This window comes from Oncorhynchus mykiss, chromosome 23 (genome assembly GCF_057628025.1).
Source record: "Oncorhynchus mykiss isolate SJ-2025 chromosome 23, ASM5762802v1, whole genome shotgun sequence".
Classification (NCBI taxonomy): domain Eukaryota; kingdom Metazoa; phylum Chordata; class Actinopteri; order Salmoniformes; family Salmonidae; genus Oncorhynchus; species Oncorhynchus mykiss.
Window position 1 is genome coordinate 10,368,982 of NC_143044.1, and position 23,801 is coordinate 10,392,782.

General features: G+C 43.9%; 1 long non-coding RNA gene across 2 annotated transcripts in view; it reads left to right on the forward strand.

Moving 5' to 3' along the window:
* Nucleotides 1-1,605: 1,605 nt before the first annotated feature.
* LOC149972503 (uncharacterized) overlaps nucleotides 1,606-23,801 on the forward strand; it is a 51,028-nt gene continuing 28,832 nt past the window's right edge. Inside the window, exons 1-2 of one of the 2 annotated variants that reach the window (XR_016490956.1) lie at nucleotides 1,606-2,011; nucleotides 2,327-2,441. This is a non-coding gene — a long non-coding RNA (uncharacterized LOC149972503). The remainder of the gene's footprint in view (nucleotides 2,012-2,326; nucleotides 2,442-23,801) is intronic. The other variant, XR_016490955.1, reaches the window with a different exon arrangement.

Here is a 23,801-nt window from a genome sequence, read left to right on the forward strand (position 1 = left end):
CATTTCGCGTTAGCATTTAGCGTTAGCATTAGCGTTAGCATCCAGCACGCAACATTAACAAAAACATAAAAGCCTTCAAATAAAATAATTTACCTTTGAAGAACTTCTGATGTTTTCAATGAGGATACTCTCAGTTAGATAGCAGATGCTCAGTTTTTCCAAAAAGATTCCTTGTGTATTAGAAATAGCTCCGTTTTATACATCACATTTGGCTACCAAAAAAAATCCATAAATTCAGTCCTCAAAACGCAAACTTTTTTCCAAATTAACTCCATAATATCGACTGAAAACATGGCAAACGTTGTTTAGAATCAATCCTCAAGGTGTTTATCACATATCTCTTCATTGATACATCGTTCTTGGAAACATGCTTTCTCTCCTGAATCCCAGGAGAAAATGCCTGCACCTGAAGATTACGCACAAATTTAGACAAAGGACACCGGGCGGACCTCTGGAAAATGTAGTCTCTTATGGCCAATCTTCCAATGATATGCCTACAAATACGTCACAATGCTGCTAAGACCTTGGGCGAACGACAGAAAGTGTAGGCTCATTCCTTGCGCAATCACAGCCATATAAGGAGAGAATGGAAAACAGAGCTTCAGAAATTCTGCTAATTCCTGGGTGATGCATCATCTTGGTTTCGCCTGTAGAATGAGTTCTGGGGCACTTACAGACAAAATCTTTGCAGATTCTGAAACTTCAGAGTGTTTTCTTTCCAAAACTGTCAAGAATATGCATAGTCGAGCATCTTTTCGTGACAAAATATCGTGCTTAAAACGGGAACGTTTTTTATCCAAAAATGAAATAGCGCCCCTAGAGCTCTAAGAGGTTATTAATCGAACAGGGGCAGGCAAAAGGCAGGTCGAGGGCAGGCAGAGGTCAGTAATCCAGATAGGTGGGGCAAAGGTACAGGACGGCAGGCTGGCTCAGGGTAGGAAGAATGGTCAACACCGGGAAAACTAGGAAACAGGAACAAGAAGCAGAGGGAAAAATGCTGGTAGGCTTGGCTAAACAAAACGAATTGGCAACAGATGAACAGAGAACACAGGTATAAATACTCAGGGAGTAATGGCGAAGATGGGCAACACCTGGAGGGTGGTGGAGACAAGCACAAGGACAGGTGAAACAGATCAGGGCATGACAGTGGACACATGAAAGGTAGGATGTATACGAAAGGTATGGGGCAACAGAAGATGAACTTCAGAGGGGTTAATGACTTTTGAGATAGGAAACAGGCTGATAAACCGGTGGAAGAGTTTGTGTGATTAACCTGTTAGAGCTCTAGGGGCGCTATTTCATTTTTGGATAAAAAACGTTCCCGTTTTAAGCGCGATATTTTGTCACGAAAAGATGCTCGACTATGCATATTCTTGACAGTTTTGGAAAGAAAACACTCTGAAGTTTCAGAATCTGCAAAGATTTTGTCTGTAAGTGCCCCAGAACTCATTCTACAGGCGAAACCAAGATGATGCATCACCCAGGAATTAGCAGAATTTCTGAAGCTCTGTTTTCCATTCTCTCCTTATATGGCTGTGATTGCGCAACGAATGAGCCTACACTTTCTGTCGTTCGCCCAAGGTCTTAGCAGCATTGTGACGTATTTGTAGGCATATCATTGGAAGATTGACCATAAGAGACTACATTTCCCAAGTGTCCGCCTGGTGTCCTGCGTCGAATTCGGTGCGCAATTGCCAGCTGCTTCCACTTTACCATTTGATTCAGGGGAGAAAGCATGTGTCCAAGAACGATGTATCAATGAAGAGATATGTGAAAAACACCTTGATGATTGATTCTAAACAACGTTTGCCATGTTTTCAGTCGATATTATGGAGTTAATTTGGAAAAAAGTTTGCGTTTTGAGGACTGAATTTATGGATTTTTTTTGGTGGCCAAATGTGATGTATAAAACGGAGCTATTTCTAATACACAAGGAATCTTTTTGGAAAAACTGAGCATCTGCTATCTAACTGAGAGTATCCTCATTGAAAACATCAGAAGTTCTTCAAAGGTAAATGATTTTATTTGAAGGCTTTTATGTTTTTGTTAATGTTGCGTGCTGGATGCTAACGCTAATGCTAACGCTAAATGCTAACGCGAAATGCTAACTCTAGCTAGCTACTTTTACACAAATTATTGTTTTCCTATGGTTGAGAAGCATATTTTGAAAATCTGAGATGACAGTGTTGTTTACAAAAGGCTAAGCTTGAGAGATGGCATATTTATTTCATTTCATTTGCGATTTTCATAAATAGTTAACGTTGTGTTATGCTAATGAGCTTGCTGATAGATTTACACAATCCTGGATACAGGGTTTTTTTCATAGCTAAACGTGACGCAGAAAACGGAGCGATTTGTCCTAAACAAATAATCTTTCAGGAAAAACTGAACATTTGCTATCTGAGAGTCTCCTCATTGAAAACATCTGAAGTTCTTCAAAGGTAAATGATTTTTTTGAATGCTTTTCTGTTTTTTTGTGTAAATGTTGCCAGCTGAATGTTAATGCTAAATGCTACGTTAGCCATCAATACTGTTACACAAATGCTTGTTTTGCAATGGTTGAGAAGCATATTTTGAAAATCTGAGATGACAGTGTTGTTAACAAAAGGCTAAGCTTGAGAGCTAGCATATTTATTTCATTTCATTTGCGATTTTCATGAATAGTTAACGTTGCGTTATGGTAATGAGCTTGAGTCTGTATTCACGAACCCGGATCCGGGATGGGGAGATCAGAAAGGTTAAACCTGGAGAGGCAGATCCCGGGTGGACAGCCATACCTTCTGCTCTAGCCGATACCGGAGAGCCAGGTTCATGTGGCAATCTGCTTGTCGTCGATACCTGGAGGTGGTCTTGAGGAGGGCCCGACTGGGCTCTCCTCCAGGTACGACGACAGCGGCGGACAAACATCTGGGCTGAAGGTATGCCAACCTCTTCTTCCTGCTCAGGGAGGAGCGGGGGCTGATACCTCAAGAAACACTCAGAAGGTGATAGGCCCGTGGCGGAGCAGGGAAGGGTGTTGCGGGCATATTCGACCCACACAAGCTGCTGGCTCCAGGTGGTGGGGTTTATCAGAGACCAGGCAGTGCAGAGTAGTCTCTAGGTCCTGGTTGGCTCGCTCTGATTGGCCATTGGACTGGGGTTGGAACCATCAGGACAGGCTGGTCGATGACCCAATGAGGGTGCAGGACGCCTTCCAGAACTGGGACAAGAACTGAGGATCCTGGTCGGAGACCATGTCTAGTGTTAGACCATGTATCCAGAAGACGTGCTGCACCATGAGCTGGGTGCAGAGGGTAGTTTGGGGAGAGGAATGAAGTGGGCGGCTTTGGAAAACCGTTCCACCATGGTCAGGATGGTGTTGCCATCAAACGGGGGAAGACCCGTGACAAAGTCCAGGGAGATGTGAGACCAGGGATGATGAGGGACAGACAGAGGTTGGAGGAGACCAGCCGGAGCTTTCCAAGAAGTCTTGTTCTGTGCACAAACCGTGCAAGCAGCGACGAATCTGGACACGTCAGGGACCATGGTAGGCCACCAAAAGCATTGTTGCACAAAAGCCAGGGTCCGACGGGAGCCCAGGTGCCAGGCAAGCCTGAAGCGTCAGGAACGAACATGTTACATCTACTCCTGCCACGCCCGCTACTGCTCATCCTGTGTCTCCTTGACCTGACGCCACTCCTCCAGTGCTCTCTCCCTCTTCCTCCCACTGTGTGTGTATGTGTGTGATTGTGTGGGCAGAGACAGGTGTGCTAGAGTCCGAGCAGATCCCCACCAGCTGCAACCTGTTCCATAATCAAGACCTTTACAAATATTCAGTCCTGCCACTTCTACACTGCCAGATCATAATCTCTGCTCAGTCAGTCTACGTTTCTAGCCATTTGTTACTATTTAGCTCCTGTTATCCTGTTGTGCCGGTTTTCCTTGCCTGACACGGCTTTCCTCTCCGCTACAGTTCTGCCAGCTCTGACTCTGGTTCCTGTCTCCAGTCCCATGTCTCCTCATCCTGCTACTCTGCCCTGGATTTCCCACTCTACTGCTCCCTTGGATTCTCCTCCAGACCTGCTTACCCTGTCCCAACCCCTCTCGCTCCAGCCTCAGCCTCCACAACTGGTTTCCTGCAAACCAACCGAGCTTCCCCTGGCCTGCACTCCATCTTTCCCCTGTCTTTCAATAAATACCTTACTTGGTTACTTCATCCCAGTCTCCTCATCTGAGACTGCTCTTGGGTTTCCCTGTTCCACTCCGCCTAACAGTACGGTCTGGCCAACGAGATGAACCCAGCAGACTCAGATCCTCTCCACCAAACCCTCGCTGGCCAAGGCGCCCTGCTCGAGCAACATGACCAGGCCCTGAAAGCCCTTCTGGAACACATCAAGGAGTTTTCACAGAATCTGTCTGACCTACAGGACCGAACCTTCGTCCAGAGCTTACAACCAGTCCCAAGTACTTATTTTCCGCCCTGGGAGCCGTTTGTTCCAAATCCTGAGCACTACGATGGCAACCTCGGAGATTGCAGAGCCTTTTTAGTACAATGTTCACTAGTCACTTGAGCAACAGCCCTACTCTTATGATAGCGAAAGGGCCAAGATTTCGTTCCTGATTGGCTGCCTCCATGGAGCAGCGCTTTCCTGGGCTACGGCGGTGTGGGAGAGACAGTCCCCAATCTGCTTCTTCTACTCCAGATTCACGGAGAAGATAAAGAAAGTCTTCGACTACACGGTCTGCGGAAAGGATGCCGCTAAACGACTCCAGTCCCTTCGTCAAGGCCCCCATAGTGTTGCTGTGAGTGTCGCACCCAAGTGTACAGTCATGGCCAAAAGTTTTAAGAATGACACAAATATTAATTTTCACAAAGTCTGCTGCCTCCGTGTCTTTGGATATTTTTGTCAGATGTTACTATGGAATACTGAAGTATAATTACAAACATTTCATTCGCGTCAAAGGCTTTTATAGACAATTACATGAAGTTGATGCAAATAGTCAATATTTGCAGTGTTGACCCTTCTTTTTCAAGACCTCTGCAATCTGCCCTGGCATGCTGTCAATTTACTTCTGGGCCACATCCTGACTGATGGCAGCCCATTCTTGCATAATCAATGCTTGGAGTTTGTCAGAATTTGTGGGTTTTTGTTTGTCCACCTGCCTCTTGAGGATTGACCACAAGGTCTCAATGGGATTAAGGTCTGGGGAGTTTCCTGGCCATGGACCCAAAATATTGATGTTTTGTTCCCCGAGCCACTTAGTTATCACTTTTGCCTTATGACAAGGTGCTCCATCATGCTGGAAAAGGCATTGTTCGTCACCAAACTGTTCCTGGATGTTTGGGAGAAGTTGCTCTCAGAGGATGTGTTGGTATCAATCTTTATTCATGGCTGTGATCTTAGGCAAAATTGTGAGTGAGCCCACTCCCTTGGTTGTGAAGCAACCCCACACATGAATAGTCTCAGGATGCTTTACTGTTGGCATGACACAGGACTGATGGTAGCGCCCACCTTGTCTTCCCCGGACAAGCCTTTTTCCGGATGCCCCAAACAATCAGAAAGGAGATTCATCAGAGAAAATGACTTTACCCCAGTCCTCAGCAGTCCAATCCCTGTACCTTTTGCAGAATATCAGTCTGTCCCTGATGTTTTTCCTGGAGAGAAGTGGCTTCTTTGCGGCCCTTCTTGACACCAGGCCATCCTCCAAAAGTCTTTGTCTCACTGTGCGTGCAGATGCACTCACACCTGCCTGCTGCCATTCCTGAGCAAGCTCTGTACTGGTGGTGCCCCGACCCCGCAGCTGAATCAACTTTAGGACATGGTCCTGGCGCTTGCTGGACATTCTTGGGCACCCTGAAGCCTTCTTCACAACAATTGAACCGTTTTCCTTGAAGTTCTTGATGATCTGATAAATGGTTGATTTAGGTGCAATCTTAATGGCAGCAATATCCTTGCCTGTGAAGCCCTTTTTGTGCAAAGCAATGATGACGGCACGTTTCCTTCCAGGAAACCATGGTTGACAGAGGAAGAACAATGATTCCAAGCACCACCCTCCTTTTGAAGCTTCCAGTCTGTTATTCTAACTCAATCAGCATGACAGAGTGATATCCAGCCTTGTCCTCGTCAACACTCACACCTGTGTTAACGATAGAATCACTGACATGATGTCAGCTGGTCCTTTTGTGGCAGGGCTGAAATGCAGTGGAAATGTTTTTGGGGGATTCAGTTCACTTGCATGGCAAAGAGGGACTTTGCAATTAATTGCAATTCATCTGATCACTCTTCATATCATTCTGGAGTATATGCAAATTGCCATCATACAAACTGAGGCAGCAGACTTTGTGAAAATTAATATTTGTGTCATTCTTAAAACTTTTGGCCACGACTGTAGAGCTCGTCAAGAATTTGGCTAAGGAAGTGTGAGATGCAGACCCGCGCGGTTAGTGTGATGACATAGTTGTGCAATCAGTTGTTTGCTTCAGCATTGAGGGAAAAGGTGCAAAATCCTACTACTCATCATTTATATATGTGTATAGGAAGTTGAACCATGTGATGATTACCTACTGACTGTAGAAGGATGGATGTGAAAGTGTTGGCCCGGGTCTCTGTCCTTCCTTGTAAATAATAATGTGTGGTAAGCGTCCCGACAGCGGGACACCTGTTGCCAACATCTGGTGAAATTTTAGGGTGTGCAATTCAAATAAATAATCATAATATTAAACATTTATGAACAAAGAAGTGTCTCATATCGGTTAAAAGCTTAAATTCTTGTTAATCTAGCTGTATTGTCCGATTTACAATAGGGTTTACAGCGAACGCATATCATGTAATTGTTTGAGGACGGAGCTCCACATCAACATATTTTTCAACCAGCACATGCTTCATAAAATCACAAAAAGCAAATAAATAATCACTTACTTTTTGAAAATCTTCCTCTGTTCGCAATCCCAAGGTTCCAAGCTACAACATGCATATTCGTTTTGTTAGATAAAATCCTTCTTTATATCCCAAAAAGTCAGTTTAGTTGGCACCATCGATTTCAGTAATCCACTCGTGCAACATGCTACCACTAAACTTTGTTAAAACAAGTCAAACTACGTTTCTATTTAAGCCTCAGCTGCTCTAACATGTAAATAAACTATAATATTTCATACAGAAAGAAGTATGTTCAATAGAAAAGTAAAATTAGCAAGTGCGCTTCCTCTTTGTCGCATGCCCACAGACTCAAAATTCTTCCTCGTTTTGGAAGAAACAAGCCTGAAACTTTGAACAAAGACTTGACATCTAGTGGAAGCCATAGGAATTGCAATCTGGGAGCTGGAACTGCATAGGACCCATAGCTTTCCATTGAAAGAGCATGGGATCTCCAAAAAATATTCTGGTTGTTTTCTTCGGCTACCATATCAATTGTGTTATAGTCTCATACATTATTTTAACATTTCTACAAACTTCAAAGTGTTTTCTATCCAATGATACCAATTGTATGCATATCCTGGCTTCTGGGCCTGAGTAACAGGCAGTTTACTTTGGGCATGTCAGTCAGGTGGAAATTCTGAAAAAAGGACCCTAGTCCTAAAACGCTTTAACTGACTTGCCTAGTTAAATTAAGGTTGAATAAAAAAAATAAAAAAAACATTGATGCTGATGAATGTGATATAGATATTGACATGCCATTTAAACCTTGATTATCAGTTGACTAACATTTACCAGTTGTGAATAAATAATGCAGGATTAGGTTTTTCTATTTTAAGTTTGCTTCCAGTCTCAAGTTCAAGTTTGAATGTCACGTGCACAAGTACAGTGAAATGCTTTACTTGCAAGCTCTAAACCCAACAATGCAGTAATCAATATCAATGTAGTACTAAAATAACAAGGTAGATCAAAAACACACAACAAATAAAATTAGAACTAAAATACACGGGATTTGATTTGAAGTAAGAAACTATATACAGAGTCAATTCCAATACCATATTTTCAATGTGCAGGGATACTGGAGTGACAGAGGTAGACATGTATAGGGGAAAGGTGACTAGGCATCAGGATGTATGACAAACCGAGTAGCAGCAGTGTAAATTAAGATTGTATGTGAGGGTGTGTGCATGTGTGTGTGTGTAGAGTCAATATAAATGTATGTGCATGTTGTGTGTGTTGGAGTGTCAGCGTGCATGAGCATGAGTCCTGTGAGTGTACATAGAGACAGTGCAAAAAGAAAAAGAAATACATGGGTCAACTCAGGTAGACATTTTGTTAGCTATTTAGCAGTCCTATGACTTGGGGATAGAAGCTGTTCAGGACCCTGTTGGTGTCAGACTTTATGTACCGGTACCGCTTGCCATGCGGAAGCAGACAGAACAGTCTATGGCTTGGGTGGCTGGAGACTTTAACGATTTCTCGGGCCTTCCTGTCACAGGGCCTGATATAGAGGTCCTGGATGGCAGGGTGCTCGGCCCCCTACTGGGTGTCCGCAACACCTTCTGTAGAGCCATGTGATCGAGGGCGATGCGGTTGCCATACCAAGCAGTGATGCAGTCAATCAATATGCTCTCAAATGTGCAGCTGTAGAACTTGAGGGCTCATGCCAAACCTTTTTAACCTCCTGAAGGGGAAAGAGGAGCGTTCAAGCTTCTTCGCGACTGTGCGCGTGTGTGTGGACCATTTTAAGTCCTTAGGGATTTGAACCCAGAGGAACTTGAAGCTCTCGACCCGCTCCACTGCAGCCCCGTCGATGTGGATCGGGGAGTGCTCGCCTCCACCATATCCTGTAGTCCACTATCAGCTACTTGGTCTTACTGATGTTGAGGCAAAGGTTGTTGTCCAGGCACCACACTGCCAGGTCACTTACCTCCTCTTTGTAGGCTCATTGTCGCCAGTGATCAGGCCTACCACCGTTGTGTCATCAGCAAACTTGGTTTTGGAGTCGTGCGTGGCCACGCAGTCGTGGGTGAACAGGGAGTACAGGAACAGGGAGACACGCCCATAGGTACTTCCGGCGCCGACAGAGATGGCCGCCTCGCTTCGCGTTCCTTGGAAACTATGCAGTTTTTAGTTTTTTTTTACGTGTTATTTCTTACATTAGTACCCCAGGTCATCTTAGGTTTCATTACATACAGTCGAGAAGAACTACTGAATATAAGATCAGCGTCAACTCACCATCAGTACGACCAAGAATATGTTTTTCACGACGCGGATCCTGTGTTCTGCCTTACAAACAGGACAACGGAGCGGATCCCATGCAGCGACCCAAAAAAACGACTCCGAAAAAGAGGGAAACGAGGCGGTCTTCTGGTCAGACTCCGGAGACGGGCACACCGTGCACCACTCCCTAGCATTCTTCTTGCCAATGTCCAGTCTCTTGACAACAAGGTTGATGAAATCCGAGCAAGGGTAGCATTCCAGAGGGACATCAGAGACTGTAACGTTCTTTGCTTCACCGAAACGTGGCTCACTGGAGAGACGCTATCCGAGGCGGTGCAGCCAACGGGTTTCTCCACGCATCGCGCAGACAGAAACAAACATCTTTCTGGTAAGAAGAGGGGCGGGGGCGTATGCCTTATGGCTAACGTGACATGGTGTGATGAAAGAAACATACAGGAACTCAAATCCTTCTGTTCACCTGATTTAGAATTCCTCACAATCAAATGTAGACCGCATTATCTACCAAGAGAATTCTCTTCGATTATAATCACAGCCGTATATATCCCCCCCCCCAAGCAGACACATCGATGGCTCTGAATGAACTTTATTTGACTCTTTGCAAACTGGAAACCATTTATCCGGAGGCTGCATTCATTGTAGCTGGGGATTTTAACAAGGCTAATCTGAAAAGAAGACTCCCTAAATTTTATCAGCATATCGATTGCGCAACCAGGGGTGGAAAGACCTTGGATCATTGTTACTCTAACTTCCGCAATGCATATAAGGCCCTGCCCCGCCCCCCTTTCGGAAAAGCTGACCACGACTCCATTTTGTTGATCCCTGCCTACAGACAGAAACTAAAACAAGAGGCTCCCACGCTGAGGTCTGTCCAACGCTGGTCCGACCAAGCTGACTCCACACTCCAAGACTGCTTCCATCACGTGGACTGGGACATGTTTCGTATTGCGTCAGACAACAACATTGACGAATACGCTGATTCGGTGTGCGAGTTCATTAGAACGTGCGTTGAAGATGTCGTTCCCATAGCAACGATTAAAACATTCCCTAACCAGAAACCGTGGATTGATGGCAGCATTTGCGTGAAACTGAAAGCGCGAACCACTGCTTTTAATCAGGGCAAGGTGTCTGGTAACATGACCGAATACAAACAGTGCAGCTATTCCCTCCGCAAGGCTATCAAACAAGCTAAGCGTCAGTACAGAGACAAAGTAGAATCTCAATTCAACGGCTCAGACACAAGAGGCATGTGGCAGGGTCTACAGTCAATCACGGACTACAGGAAGAAATCCAGCCCAGTCACGGACCAGGATGTCCTGCTCCCAGGCAGACTAAATAACTTTTTTGCCCGCTTTGAGGACAATACAGTGCCACTGACACGGCCTGCAACGAAAACATGCGGTCTCTCCTTCACTGCAGCCGAGGTGAGTAAGACATTTAAACGTGTTAACCCTCGCAAGGCTGCAGGCCCAGACGGCATCCCCAGCCGCGCCCTCAGAGCATGCGCAGACCAGCTGGCCGGTGTGTTTACGGACATATTCAATCAATCCCTATACCAGTCTGCTGTTCCCACATGCTTCAAGAGGGCCACCATTGTTCCTGTTCCCAAGAAAGCTAAGGTAACTGAGCTAAACGACTACCGCCCCGTAGCACTCACATCCGTCATCATGAAGTGCTTTGAGAGACTAGTCAAGGACCATATCACCTCCACCCTACCTGACACCCTAGACCCACTCCAATTTGCTTACCGCCCAAATAGGTCCACAGACGATGCAATCTCAACCACACTGCACACTGCCCTAACCCATCTGGACAAGAGGAATACCTATGTGAGAATGCTGTTCATTGACTACAGCTCGGCATTCAACACCATAGTACCCTCCAAGCTCGTCATCAAGCTCGAGACCCTGGGTCTCGACCCCGCCCTGTGCAACTGGGTACTGGACTTCCTGACGGGCCGCCCCCAGGTGGTGAGGGTAGGCAACAACATCTCCTCCCCGCTGATCCTCAACACTGGGGCCCCACAAGGGTGCGTTCTGAGCCCTCTCCTGTACTCCCTGTTCACCCACGACTGCGTGGCCACGCACGCCTCCAACTCAATCATCAAGTTTGCGGACGACACAACAGTGGTAGGCTTGATTACCAACAACGACGAGACGGCCTACAGGGAGGAGGTGAGGGCCCTCGGAGTGTGGTGTCAGGAAAATAACCTCACACTCAACGTCAACAAAACTAAGGAGATGATTGTGGACTTCAGGAAACAGCAGAGGGAACACCCCCCTATCCACATCGATGGAACAGTAGTGGAGAGGGTAGCAAGTTTTAAGTTCCTCGGCATACACATCACAGACAAACTGAATTGGTCCACTCACACAGACAGCATTGTGAAGAAGGCGCAGCAGCGCCTCTTCAACCTCAGGAGGCTGAAGAAATTCGGCTTGTCACCAAAAGCACTCACAAACTTCTACAGATGCACAATCGAGAGCATCCTGGCGGGCTGTATCACCGCCTGGTACGGCAACTGCTCCGCCCTCAACCGTAAGGCTCTCCAGAGGGTAGTGAGGTCTGCACAACGCATCACCGGGGGCAAACTACCTGCCCTCCAGGACACCTACACCACCCGATGTCACAGGAAGGCCATAAAGATCATCAAGGACATCAACCACCCGAGCCACTGCCTGTTCACCCCGCTATCATCCAGAAGGCGAGGTCAGTACAGGTGCATCAAAGCTGGGACCGAGAGACTGAAAAACAGCTTCTATCTCAAGGCCATCAGACTGTTAAACAGCCACCACTAACACTGAGTGGCTGCTGCCAACACACTGACACAACTCCAGCCAATTTAATAATGGGAATTGATGGGAAATGATGTAAATATATCACTAGCCACTTTAAACAATGCTACCTTATATAATGTTACTTACCCTACATTATTCATCTCATATGCATACGTATATACTGCACTCTATATCATCGACTGTATCCTTATGTAATACATGTATCACTAGCCACTTTAACTATGCCACTTTGTTTACATACTCATCTCATATGTATATACTGTACTCGATACCATCTACTGTATCTTGCCTATGCTGCTCTGTACCATCACTCATTCTTATATCCTTATGTACATATTCTTTATCCCCTTACATTGTGTACAAGACAGTAGTTTTGGAATTGTTAGTTAGATTACTTGTTATTACTGCATTGTCGGAACTAGAAGCACAAGCATTTCGCTACACTCGCATTAACATCTGCTAACCATGTGTATGTGACAAATAAAATTTGATTTGATTTGATTCGATTTGAATATGATTGCACAAGTCATAAAGCCATTTCATCAGCAAAGATGAAAGAGTGCATTTATGTTTAAACACAGCTTTTCTCTGAGGTGAAGTGGTACAATGTTGGTGACCCTTTGTGAGTTATGTATGGCTTTGGTTCTGTTGAGGGCCTGGCCCACGTGTCGGAGGTGAACCCCTCTCTGGACTCTCTGTATCATCTCAGCCACAGTATGTTGTCTGATATCAGTCAAAAGCTACTGTCTGGATTTTGATCAACAATAACTATACGGTACCACTTCAGGAGGATATTTTATAAGAAGCATTACCTCCCTCCTCCCTTATTCCTCCATCCTCCCTTATTCCAGTTTTTTACGTTCCATAAAGGTGAGTATTGAGGGTAAACATTGTAGGCAACAATTCATACAGTGGTCTTTACAAATGGCTTCGGTAGGCTGCTCCTTCAAAATCAACAGCTATTATGTTCATTCAGAAGTTGAAAAATTCAGTAGGAAATAAAAGTTATATGCAGCTTACAAAGGTTGGAGTTATTTGATTTAACAGCTTGTAAATATTATTATTTTTTGCACACTATACAGTACCAGTCAAAAGTTTGGACATATCTACCCATTCCAGGGTTTTTCTTAATTTGTACTTTTTTTCTACATTGTAGAATAATAGTGAAGACATCAAAACTATGAAATAACACGTATGGAATCATGTAGTAACCAAAAAAGTGTGAAACAAATCAAAATATGTTACATTTGAGATTCTTCAAAGTAGCCACCCATTGTCTTGATTACAGTGTTGCACTATAAGGACACAAGTCGAGACCCAGATGCAGACACAGGAGGCAGATGGTTTGAGCTCTGATATTTATTATAGTCCAAGGGATAGACAAAAGGCAGGTCGAGGACAGGCAAGAGTTCATAGCCATGGCAGAGTCCAAAATGGAACAGGACTGCAGCCGGGCTCATAGTCAGGACAGGCAAGGGTCAAAACCAGGAGGACGAGAAAATATTTGAGATTCTTCAAAGTAGCCACCCTTTGCCTTGATGACAGCTTTGCACGCTCTTGGCATTCTCTCAACCAGCTTCATGAGGTAGTCACCCGGAATGCATTTCAATTAACAGGTGTGCCTTGTTAAATGTTAATTTGTGAAATGTTTTCCTTCTTAATGCGGTTGAGTCAATCAGTTGTGTTGTGACAAGGTAGGGTTGGTATACAGAAGATAGCCCTATTTGGTAAAAGACCAAGTCCATGTTATGGCAAGAACAGCTCAAATAAGCAAAGAGAAATGACAGTCCATCATTACTTTAAGACATGAAGGTCAGTCAATGCAGAACATTTCAATAACTTTGAATGTTTCTTCAAGTGCAGTCGCAAAAAACATCAAGCGCTATGATGAAACTGTCTCTTATGAGGACCGCCACAGGAAAGGAAGACCCAGAGTAACCTCTGCTGCAGAGGAACAGTTCATTAGAGTTACCAACCTCAGAAATTGCAGCCCAAATAAATGCTTCACAGAGTTCAAGTAACAGACATATCTCAACATAAACTGTTCACAGGAGACTGTGTGAATCAGGCCTTCATGGTCAAATGGCAAAGAAACCACTACTAATGGACACCAATAATAAGAAGAGACTTTCGAGAGCCAAGAAACACGAGCAATGGACATTAGACTGGTGGAAATATGTCCTTTAGTCTGATGAGTCCAAATTTGAGATATTTGGTTCCAACCGCAATATCTATTTGAAAGACGCAGAGTAGGTGAACAGATGATCTCCGCATGTGTGGTTCCCACCATGATACTTGGAGGAGGAGGTGTGATGGTGTGGGAGTGCTTTGCTGGTGACACTGTCCTTGATTTATTTAGAATTCAAGGCACACTTAACCAGTATGGCTACCACAGCATTCTGCAGCAATACGCCATCCCATCTGGTTTGTGGGACTGTCATTTGTTTTTCAACAGGACAATGACCCAAAACACACCTCCAGGCTGTGTAAGGGCAATTTGACCAAGAAGGAGAGTGAGAGAGTGCTGCATCAGACGACCTGGCCTCCACAATCACCTGACCTCAACCCAATTGAGATGGTTTGGGATTGGTTGGACCGCAGAGTGAAGGAAAAGCAGCCAACAAGTGCTCAGCATATGTGGGAACTCCTTCAAGACTTTTGGAAATGCATTCCAGGTGAAGCTGGTTGAGAGAATGCCAACAATTGAATGGGTAAACCCGTGTGACCTTCGATTAAGATAATACAATAAAGCCATTGTTAGCTAGCACATAACTCAGCTATGAAAATGTGGTCCTTCAAAGTATTGACAGAAATATCCATATATCAAATATCAAATATCCAATATAATAAAGAAATATATGTTCTTATTAAAGGTTCTTAAAAAACTGAAAAAGATAATTGATGACGGTATTCAAGACGATCTTCTCTACCTCTAGAGGCAACCAAATGCAGTATTGAGCGCCCAATAACAGAAAAACACACAAAAAAAGGAAGGACTGGTAACAAAATAAGTGTATTTTTTAATGTTAATATAATAGAAATGTACCACCCACTAGCTATTCAAGGTTTGTTTTTTGTTTGTGTAAATGGTAGAATGTAACTTTAACTCACATGGCCAATGAATGCCCAATGCATCCCCAATACATTCTCATAAAACACAGCCACGTGCGTCCTTCGACTATTCAATTATTAATGTCAAGGTTCCTCATTCAAAAGTGACACAACTGACCCAAATTGATTCTGGAAAATATAAATTACTTATAGAACAACTTTAATTATAGGTTAAATAATGGTCCTCAATTAAGTCGAGCTGCCATTCACTCCCACCAAGGAAGTTTTTGAAATCGTATTGAGGTGGGGAAAATAAATGAAAGAAAAATGTATTGTAAGCAATTTTAAATTAGAATGCAATTATGGATACTGCAAGAAACCCAAGGACAAATAACATGGTATGTCAACAAAATTCCAGATTAGAACTTGGTGAGGTGATTCAATCTGAGTGAAACGTGAAAACTATAAACAGTGAAACTTTGTGGATGGACTGAGAAAATGATAATATTGTGGAAATGACAGGTTGTCCAAAGTCAATGTGGACATGTCGGTAATGTATCAATAAGACCCATGTTAGTTAATAACTTAATGGGCACCCTCCAAATCAAGTGCAACCCAAAGATCAGAGCTTCTGTGAGAGACTCTGAAACAATTGGGTCACTGATTCAAGTCTTCCAGACAGTGCTTCTCGGCTGCATAGTGTACTGGAAAGGGGGTGGCTGTACAATGACACCCTTGAACTACTATCCAAATGTTCAGTGCCAGTGCAATAAAATAAATAGTATAGTCACAGAGTGCCTGCAATTAAACGCCACAACCAAAGACAAAGCGGTAACAGGAACACTTTGTCAAAGCTCTTAAAATATAGATTTTATATATTTTTTCTGTTTACTGTACATGGCTCCTTTGCTGAGTCTTGAATCACTAAAAGAATATCACTTCTGATATCTTTCCTCTCCCCCTCCACTCAGTATTTTTGTTAAACAGAAAACCCAAACATATGGCAGCAGATCCACAAGGTCTGCCATGAGAGGTGACTGTATAGTTCCCTTAAGGAAAAGCACCTTAAAGTAAATCCGCTTTCTCTGTGAGAGCTTCCCATGTCTGGAATACACTGCCATCAGACACACATAACTGCACCACCTATCACACTTTCACAAAATGTGTGAATACATGGCTAAATGTCAATCGGATTTGTGATCATAATCCCTAGCTGTGTATTGCCGCTTTCCATGTTGTCTGTTGTCTGTAGCTTGTGAGGTGTGGAAACACTTTGTTGCTTTTATGAATTTTGTCTTGCTGCTTTTTGTTCTATGTTTCTCTGTCTGTATGCTACGTCTTGCTTGTCCTATGTTGCTCTGTCTGTATGCTATGTCTTGCTTGTCCTATGTTGCTCTGCGTGTGCTCACTGCTCAATGATTGTCTATATTGTAATTGTTTTTAATAACCTGCCCAGGGACTGGGGTGGAAAATTAGCAAGCTGGCTAAAACCAGCACTTTTACTGAAACGTTGATTAATGTGCACTGTCCCTGTAAAAAAAAAAAAACTCAAGCTGTGAGCTGAAGAGAGTTCACTGACGATGGACCAGATTTATTGATGTGTTACATATAGGGCCCTATAGGGAGTTTTTCTGAACCATGTGACCTGACCAGGAAGTAAGCCTGGTCCCCAGTATGAAGACATCATGCACATACAATTAATTTAAAATGTACATAAATGATTCCCATTTGTTTGTATCTCACCTCAGTGGGTTAGTTAGTGGGCAGGAGGAGGGTTAGATAGCGCCTGGAGCTTCTTCTGCAGCTCCTCAACTGGTCAATGGAACAAATGGAGGAGTAACATCATTATCCATTTATTAAGAGAGGCGTAAGATGCATTATAATAGGGCCTCCCGAGTGGTGCAGTGGTCTAAAGCACTGCATCACAGGGCTAGCTGTGCCACTAGAGATTCTGGATTCGAGACCAGGCTCTGTCCCAGCCGGCCGCGACCGGGAGACCCATGGGGCGGTGCACAATTAGCCCAGTGTCGTCCAGGTTAGGGGAGGGTTTGGCCGGCAGGGATATCCTTATATTCCCAAATTTGGTATCCAATTGGTAGTTACAGTCTTGTCTCATCGCTGCAACTCATATACGGACTCGGGAGAGGCAAAGGTCGGGAGCAGTGCGTCCTCCGAAACACATCCCAGCCAAGCCACACTGTTTCTTGACACAATGCCCACTTAACCGGGAAGCCAGCCGCACCAGGAGGAAACACTGTATACCTGGCGACCGTGTCAGCGCGCACTGCGCCCGGCCCGCCAAAGGATTCACTAGTACGCGAGGGACAAGGATATCCCTGCTGGCCAAACCCTCCCCATGGTTCTCCCGGTTGCAGCCAGCTGCAACAGTGCCTGGACTCAAACCCAGAATTGCGATGCAGTGCCTTTGACCACTCGGGAGGCTTTTTGGGAGAACTTTGACATGAAAAGATGAACCCACAAATGCCATAAAGTGCACTAAGAAACTATTTTCTGTGGAGTCCATTGCTTCTGCTAACAAGTTAAGGATGTACTGTGCATTTCACTACAGTTAAAACCAAAGGTTGGATAGGTCTATACATGTTGGAATCCCATTGTCAAACCGTGAAAATAATATAAATCTTTTGACAAAGCCCACTCATTCCCTGCTGGGATCATGTATAGCAACTTTGTGTACCATTAGTATGTCAGTCCTCCAATTCTGCTTTGCCACTCTATAGTAAACCCCTAAGCCTTGGTACACCTCATGCTCCCTCCTCTCCTCCAGGAGCTCTAGCTTGCGCCGTAATGCCACCACCTTCTGTAGCTCCCTTGAGCTGGTGTCAATCACCTTCATCTGTAACCACAAAACATTTTCACATTCACTCACAGAATATAATAACACATCATTGAGAGAGCCACTGTTTGAGCTAGGGTGGCTCTAAAGAGCATTAGTGTGAATGGAGACAATCCTCCAAGAAATTCTGTTTACCTGTGTCATTCTTACTAAATTTGATGTGAATAAGGAAATAAAGAGTGCTATGGTGGTTCTAAATGGCATGCAATGGTTCTTCACTACTGACAGAATTTTTTTGTGGCAAAAATATTGAAGAGTGGTACTGCTTTAAAGCAGTGCACACAAAACAATGGAACACAAAATAAGCTGCTCAGAGCCTGCAAAACAAACAGCTCATGTGGTGATAATTGCTGATCAGTAGCTTTGGGTTGGTGCCAGTCAACATTTTTTTCTCTGCTCCTCAAATCATGTGTTAATTGTTCTTTGAATGGAGGGTATGGCTCACCTTCCCCCTAGACTAGGAGAGATCAGTGATCCCACTGTTTTAGAATTGTTTTCATCCATACTGCTGCAAGTAAATGGTGATGCTGAAGCTCCTTATTATTATTATTATTATGATGGATACAGCAAGTCGCTGCCCATAGTGCTCCCTTTGGCCATTATCATTCAAAAGGGAATTTCACAGTTTAATTGACATGCTTATTGACATTCAGTCTTGTTCAGATACACATTCATAGTGGTTCCCCGCACAAAACTGAATTCCATTTTTTTCAGATAATATTTCTGTAATCTATAAAAGGTGATATTTGACAAGGGAAATAATCTGTGATAGCGTGTTGGTAGTTTCAGTATAATAAAACAAATATTTGTGTGCAGATTAAAGCAGCGTAGCTTGTATAGAATCCAGTGAGGCTATAAAAATGTGTGTTTGCAAAGAGGTCATATGTAAAGGTCTCATAATGCAGCATGCCAGACTTGGCCAATCTTTAAGGGCCACAAAATGAGCAGCAGGGTGTAAACTGGATTTTGAAACTGAAGGGCTGAGTAGAATGATAACTAGTTTAAAATATACTGATAATTGTACACATTTTCCCAAATCTTCTCACTAATTATTAATTTACAAAATATACAGGATGAGACTCTTATTCTGAAGTATTACAAAAAATCTGTGACCCAGAAATATTTTGAAATTCTTTCCTGCTTCACCACGGTGAGAGACAGGCAGGCCAGAGACAGGCAGGAACATTCTAAAGTGGATCGTTGAGCAACGGACCTCTGAGCGATGCAAGCATGGGCAAGGGAGCTGAACAGGGAGGGAAAAGCTTACATTTATTCACATCCTCCACGATATCGCGACCAATCGAAGCTCACCATAGCTTCTAACCTGAAAGAGATGGTCGCAGACAGCACGCTCAAGTGTTTTGGAAACAAAATCAATAAGGGATACCGGTCTGTAGTTTGACGTCAGAGGAGTCTTGTATTGGTTTCTTGAGGAGTGGAGGAACTCGGCCCGTTTTGAAGTCAGAGGGGATGCAACCAATGGTCAGGGATGAGTTTATAAGGGAAGTGAGGAAAGAGAAAATGTCTCCAGAGATGGTCTGGAGAAGGGAGGTTGTCAGCCGGCCGGACCTCACTAGTCACAGGTGGTCATCTGGAGAGAGAGGGGAGAAAGAGGTCAAGGCGTAGAGTAGTTCTGTGTGAGTGGGACCAGTGGACTCAATAGGCTGAGTAAATGAGGAGCGTTGTTCTCAACCTTCTTTTCAAAGTGGTTGACAACGTCGAGAGAGGGAGGAGGGAGGGGTGGAGGATTAAGGAAGGAGGAGATGGTGGAAAGAGCTTCCAAGGCTTAAATTGACATTTAGAGTGATATAAAGTGGCGTTAGCAGCGGATACAGAGGAAGAGAAGGTAGAGAGGAGGGAGTGGAAGGATGATAGGTCCTCCGGAAGTTAAGGGTGCGTTCCTAAATTCACTCTGGCTATCTACTCTGATTTCAGAGCACTTTCGTCTGAGTGTGCCAGAGCACAGAATAACTGAATTCATAAACGCGCAACACCCACTGAATATGACCGGTGTCAGTAAAAAGTAATTAAAATTGTTGCCAGCAGCACCGTTACAGTCATTAACGCTCTAGTTCACATGAAAACAGCTTAACCAGCTCTGCTAGGCCAAGGAAAATGGTCAGAGGGAGGTCTCTCATTTGTGTCTGGAAGTAGCTAGTAAGCTAGTTATTTTTAGCCAATTAGCTTGGGTGCTTTACTGCAGTTATGAGGTCAGAACGCTCAGATCAACCCTACGCCTCGTCCATAGCGTCCAGTATGTGCTATAAATGCTCCGAGAGCGAAACGGTCTGAATTTACACATTATACATTAATTAATACCTTTGTAAGGCCGGTTAATACTTGCCTTTGTATAATGATTTAACTCTCATCGCTTGTGGGACATTTATTTTGAAGGCACGTATAAATAACAACTGCACGAGGACAGACAGTGACAGACAGGCTAACACACACGTTAGTTACAAATAGCAGCTAGCTAGAAATTGCACAAAAAATAGTTTTTCAAAGATTTAAAAGAAAAGGAAAGTAGACAATGAATGTAGGGTGTTCAAACAAGAGTGGACATCGAAATATTTCTTTATTGAGGTATCAGGGAAAGCTGTGTGCTTACTGTGCAAAGAGAGCATCGATGTCTTGAAAGACTACAACTTGTCCCGACACTTCCAGACGAAGCATGCAGAGAAATATAGGAATATGTCTTCCGAGCAGAGGGAAGGTGCATCGAAATAGTTGCTTTCTCAGTTGCAAAAGCAGCAAGGACTTCTCACAAAACTGCATTCAGCAAACAACAGAATTGCGAGAGCTAGCTTTGTACTGTCCCACAAAATTGCTAATCCTTGGCCCTAGATGAGAGCAGTAATGCATGTGGCACGGCGCAGTTGCTGATATTCCTACAAGGCATAACACAAGACTTTTAAATTACAGAGAATCTTGCTTCATTGCAGTCAATGAAGAGCACAACCACAGGGAAAGATTTATTGGAGGAGGTTAATAAGTATGTGGCAAAGCTGGGACTGAGTTTTGGAAAGTTATCTAGTGTGACCACTGATGGGTGCCCAAACTTGACAGGAAAAAACATTGGCCTTTTGAAAAGGATACAAGATTTTATTGATTTGATTTTTTTAACCTTTATCAAACTAAGCAAGTCAGTTAAGAACAAATTCTTATTTACAATGACAGCCTACCAAAAGGCCTCCTGCGGGTACTGGGGCTGGGATTAAAAATACTTAAAAAATATATAGATATAGGACAAAACACATATCACGACAAGAGAGACAACACTACACTACATAAAGAGAGATCTAAGACAACAACATAGCAAGGCAGCGACACATGACAACACACCATGGTAGCAACACAACATGACAACAACATGGTAGCAACACAACATGGTACAAACATTATTGGTCACAGACAACAGCACAAAGGACAAGAAGGTAGAGACAACAATACATCACACAAAGCAGCCACATCTGTCAGTAAGAGTGTCCATGATTGAGTCTTTGAATGAAGAGATTGAGATAAAACTGTCCAGTTTGAGTGTTTGTTGTTCCAGTCACTAGCTGCAGCGGACTGAAAAGAGGAGCGACCCAGGGATGTGTGTGCGTTGGCGACTTTTAACAGAATGTGACTGGCAGAACAGGTGTTGTATGTGGAGGATGAGGGCTGCAGTATATATCTCAGATAGGGGGGAGTGAGGCTAAGAGGGTTTTAAAAATAAGCATCAACCAGTGGGTTTTGCAACAGGTATACAGAGATGACCAGTTTAAAGAGGAGTATAAAGTGAAGTGATGTGTTCTATAAGGAGTATTGGTGGCAAATCTGATGGCCGAATGGTAAAGAACATCTAGCCGCTCGAGAGCACCCTTACCTGCCGATCTATAAATGACGTCTAGCATGGGTAGGATGGTCATCTGAATCAGGGTTAGCTTGTCAGCTGGGGTGAAAGAGGAGCGATTAGGATAGAGGAAACCAAGTCTAGATTTAACTTTAGCCTGCAGCTTTGATATGTGCTGAGAGAAGGACAGTGTGACGTTTAGTCATACTCCCAAGTACTTGTATGAGGTGACTACCTCAAGCTCTAAACCCTCAGAGGCAGTAATTCTTCTTACCAAACCACATGACCTTTGTTTTGGTGTTCAAAAAAATTTTAACAGTGGAGAAAGTTTGTTGGACATGAAGAACGCTTTGTTGTAGAGCATTTAACACAGAATCCGGGGAGGGACAGCTGAGAATTAGACTGTATCTGCATATAAATGGATGAGAGAGCTTCCTACTGCCTGAGCAATATTGGTGATGTAAATTGAGAAGAGCGTGGGACCTAGTAGCTGAGCTGAAACCATTTTTTATCCCCTGCGTTGCATTATTCATCAGGAGGTAAACTTCATAAGAGCAAAATCTTTAAACCACAGACAGTTTGTCTCACTGTTGGAAGAGACAGAGTCGGGTCATGCAGATCTCCCCTACCACACAAACGTGAGATGGCTGAGTTTGGGGAAGGTGCTTAAAAGGGTGTGGGACCTGAAGTCTGAGATTGCTGAGTTTTTTCAAATGAAAGGAAAACGTGGATTTCCCTCAACTGCAAGATAAAGAATGGTTGGCTGATCTTGCCTTCACCGTGGACATCACGGCCCTAATGAATGAACTGAATTCTGAACTACAAGGGAAGGGCCTTTTTGCACAACATCATTTGTACACATCATTTTTGTACATCCTTGTCAAAGCCTTCAAGGGAAAATGACTCCTCCTGACCCGTTAAGTAGAAGCCAACAATCTCACCCAGTTTCCGACATTACTCGTTTGTACCCTATCAGATGGCCAGCGGGGGAAGTATACATCGCTGCTGTGTGCTTTGAACGGTAAGTTTTCTCGTCGTTTTGAGGATTTCAAAGTGTTGGAAAATGACATGCTGTTGGTTTCCTCTCCTTTCACCTTCCATGTGGATTACGCTCCCACTGACCCATTACTTCAGTTTATCGTTCTTCAGTCTGATGCAGTGATTGGTGAATTATTCAAAACAATGTCACTGACCAGGTTCTATGCATCTCTCGATGAACAAAACTTTCCAAAGATTAGGAGTCATGCTCAGAAGATTTGTACTGTTTGGGTCAACCTATGTATGTGAACAGACATTTTCAGTGACAAAATATAACAAGTCAAGGCACAGATCATCTCTTACTGGCTCTCACCTCTCAGCAATCCTGCGCATAGCGACTTCAGAAACTATACCTGACTTCACTGTTCTAGTCAATGCCCATCAGAGACTTCACTCCTCAAAACTGATTGAGTAGTTTAAATGTAATGTTAAGCTCTCTCTCTTGTGCTTTTGTACATACCCGTTAACAATTGTTCTGTCCCCATCACAAGGTGCACCTGTGCGTATGACTGATTCAACCTTTGAACACATATTCTCAACATTAAACAACCATGTACTATTGGATACTGGTGTACAATGTTACAGATCAAATGCATGTCTGGGTGACATGTCTGGTGAGTATGCAGGCCATGGAAGAACAGGGACATTTTCAGCTTCCAGGAATTGAATACAGATCCTTGCGACATGGGGCCGTGTATTATCATGCTGAAACATGAGGTGATGGCCGCGGATGAATGGCACGACAATGGGCTTCAGGGTCTCATCACAGTATCTCTGTGCGTTCAAATTGCCATCCATAAAATTCAATTGTGTTCATTGTCCGTAGCTTATGCCTGCCCATACCTTAACCCTACCGCCACCATGGGACACTCTGTTCACAACGTTGACATCAGCAAACTGCTCGCTCACACGACACCATACACGTGGTCTGCCTTTGTAAGGCCGGTTGGACGTACTGCCAAATTCTCTAAAATGACGTTGGAGGCGGGTTATGGTGGAGAAATCTCTGGCAACAGCACTGGTGGACATTCCTGCAGTCAGCATGCCAATTGCACGCTCCCTAAAAAACTTGAGACATCTGTGGCATTGTG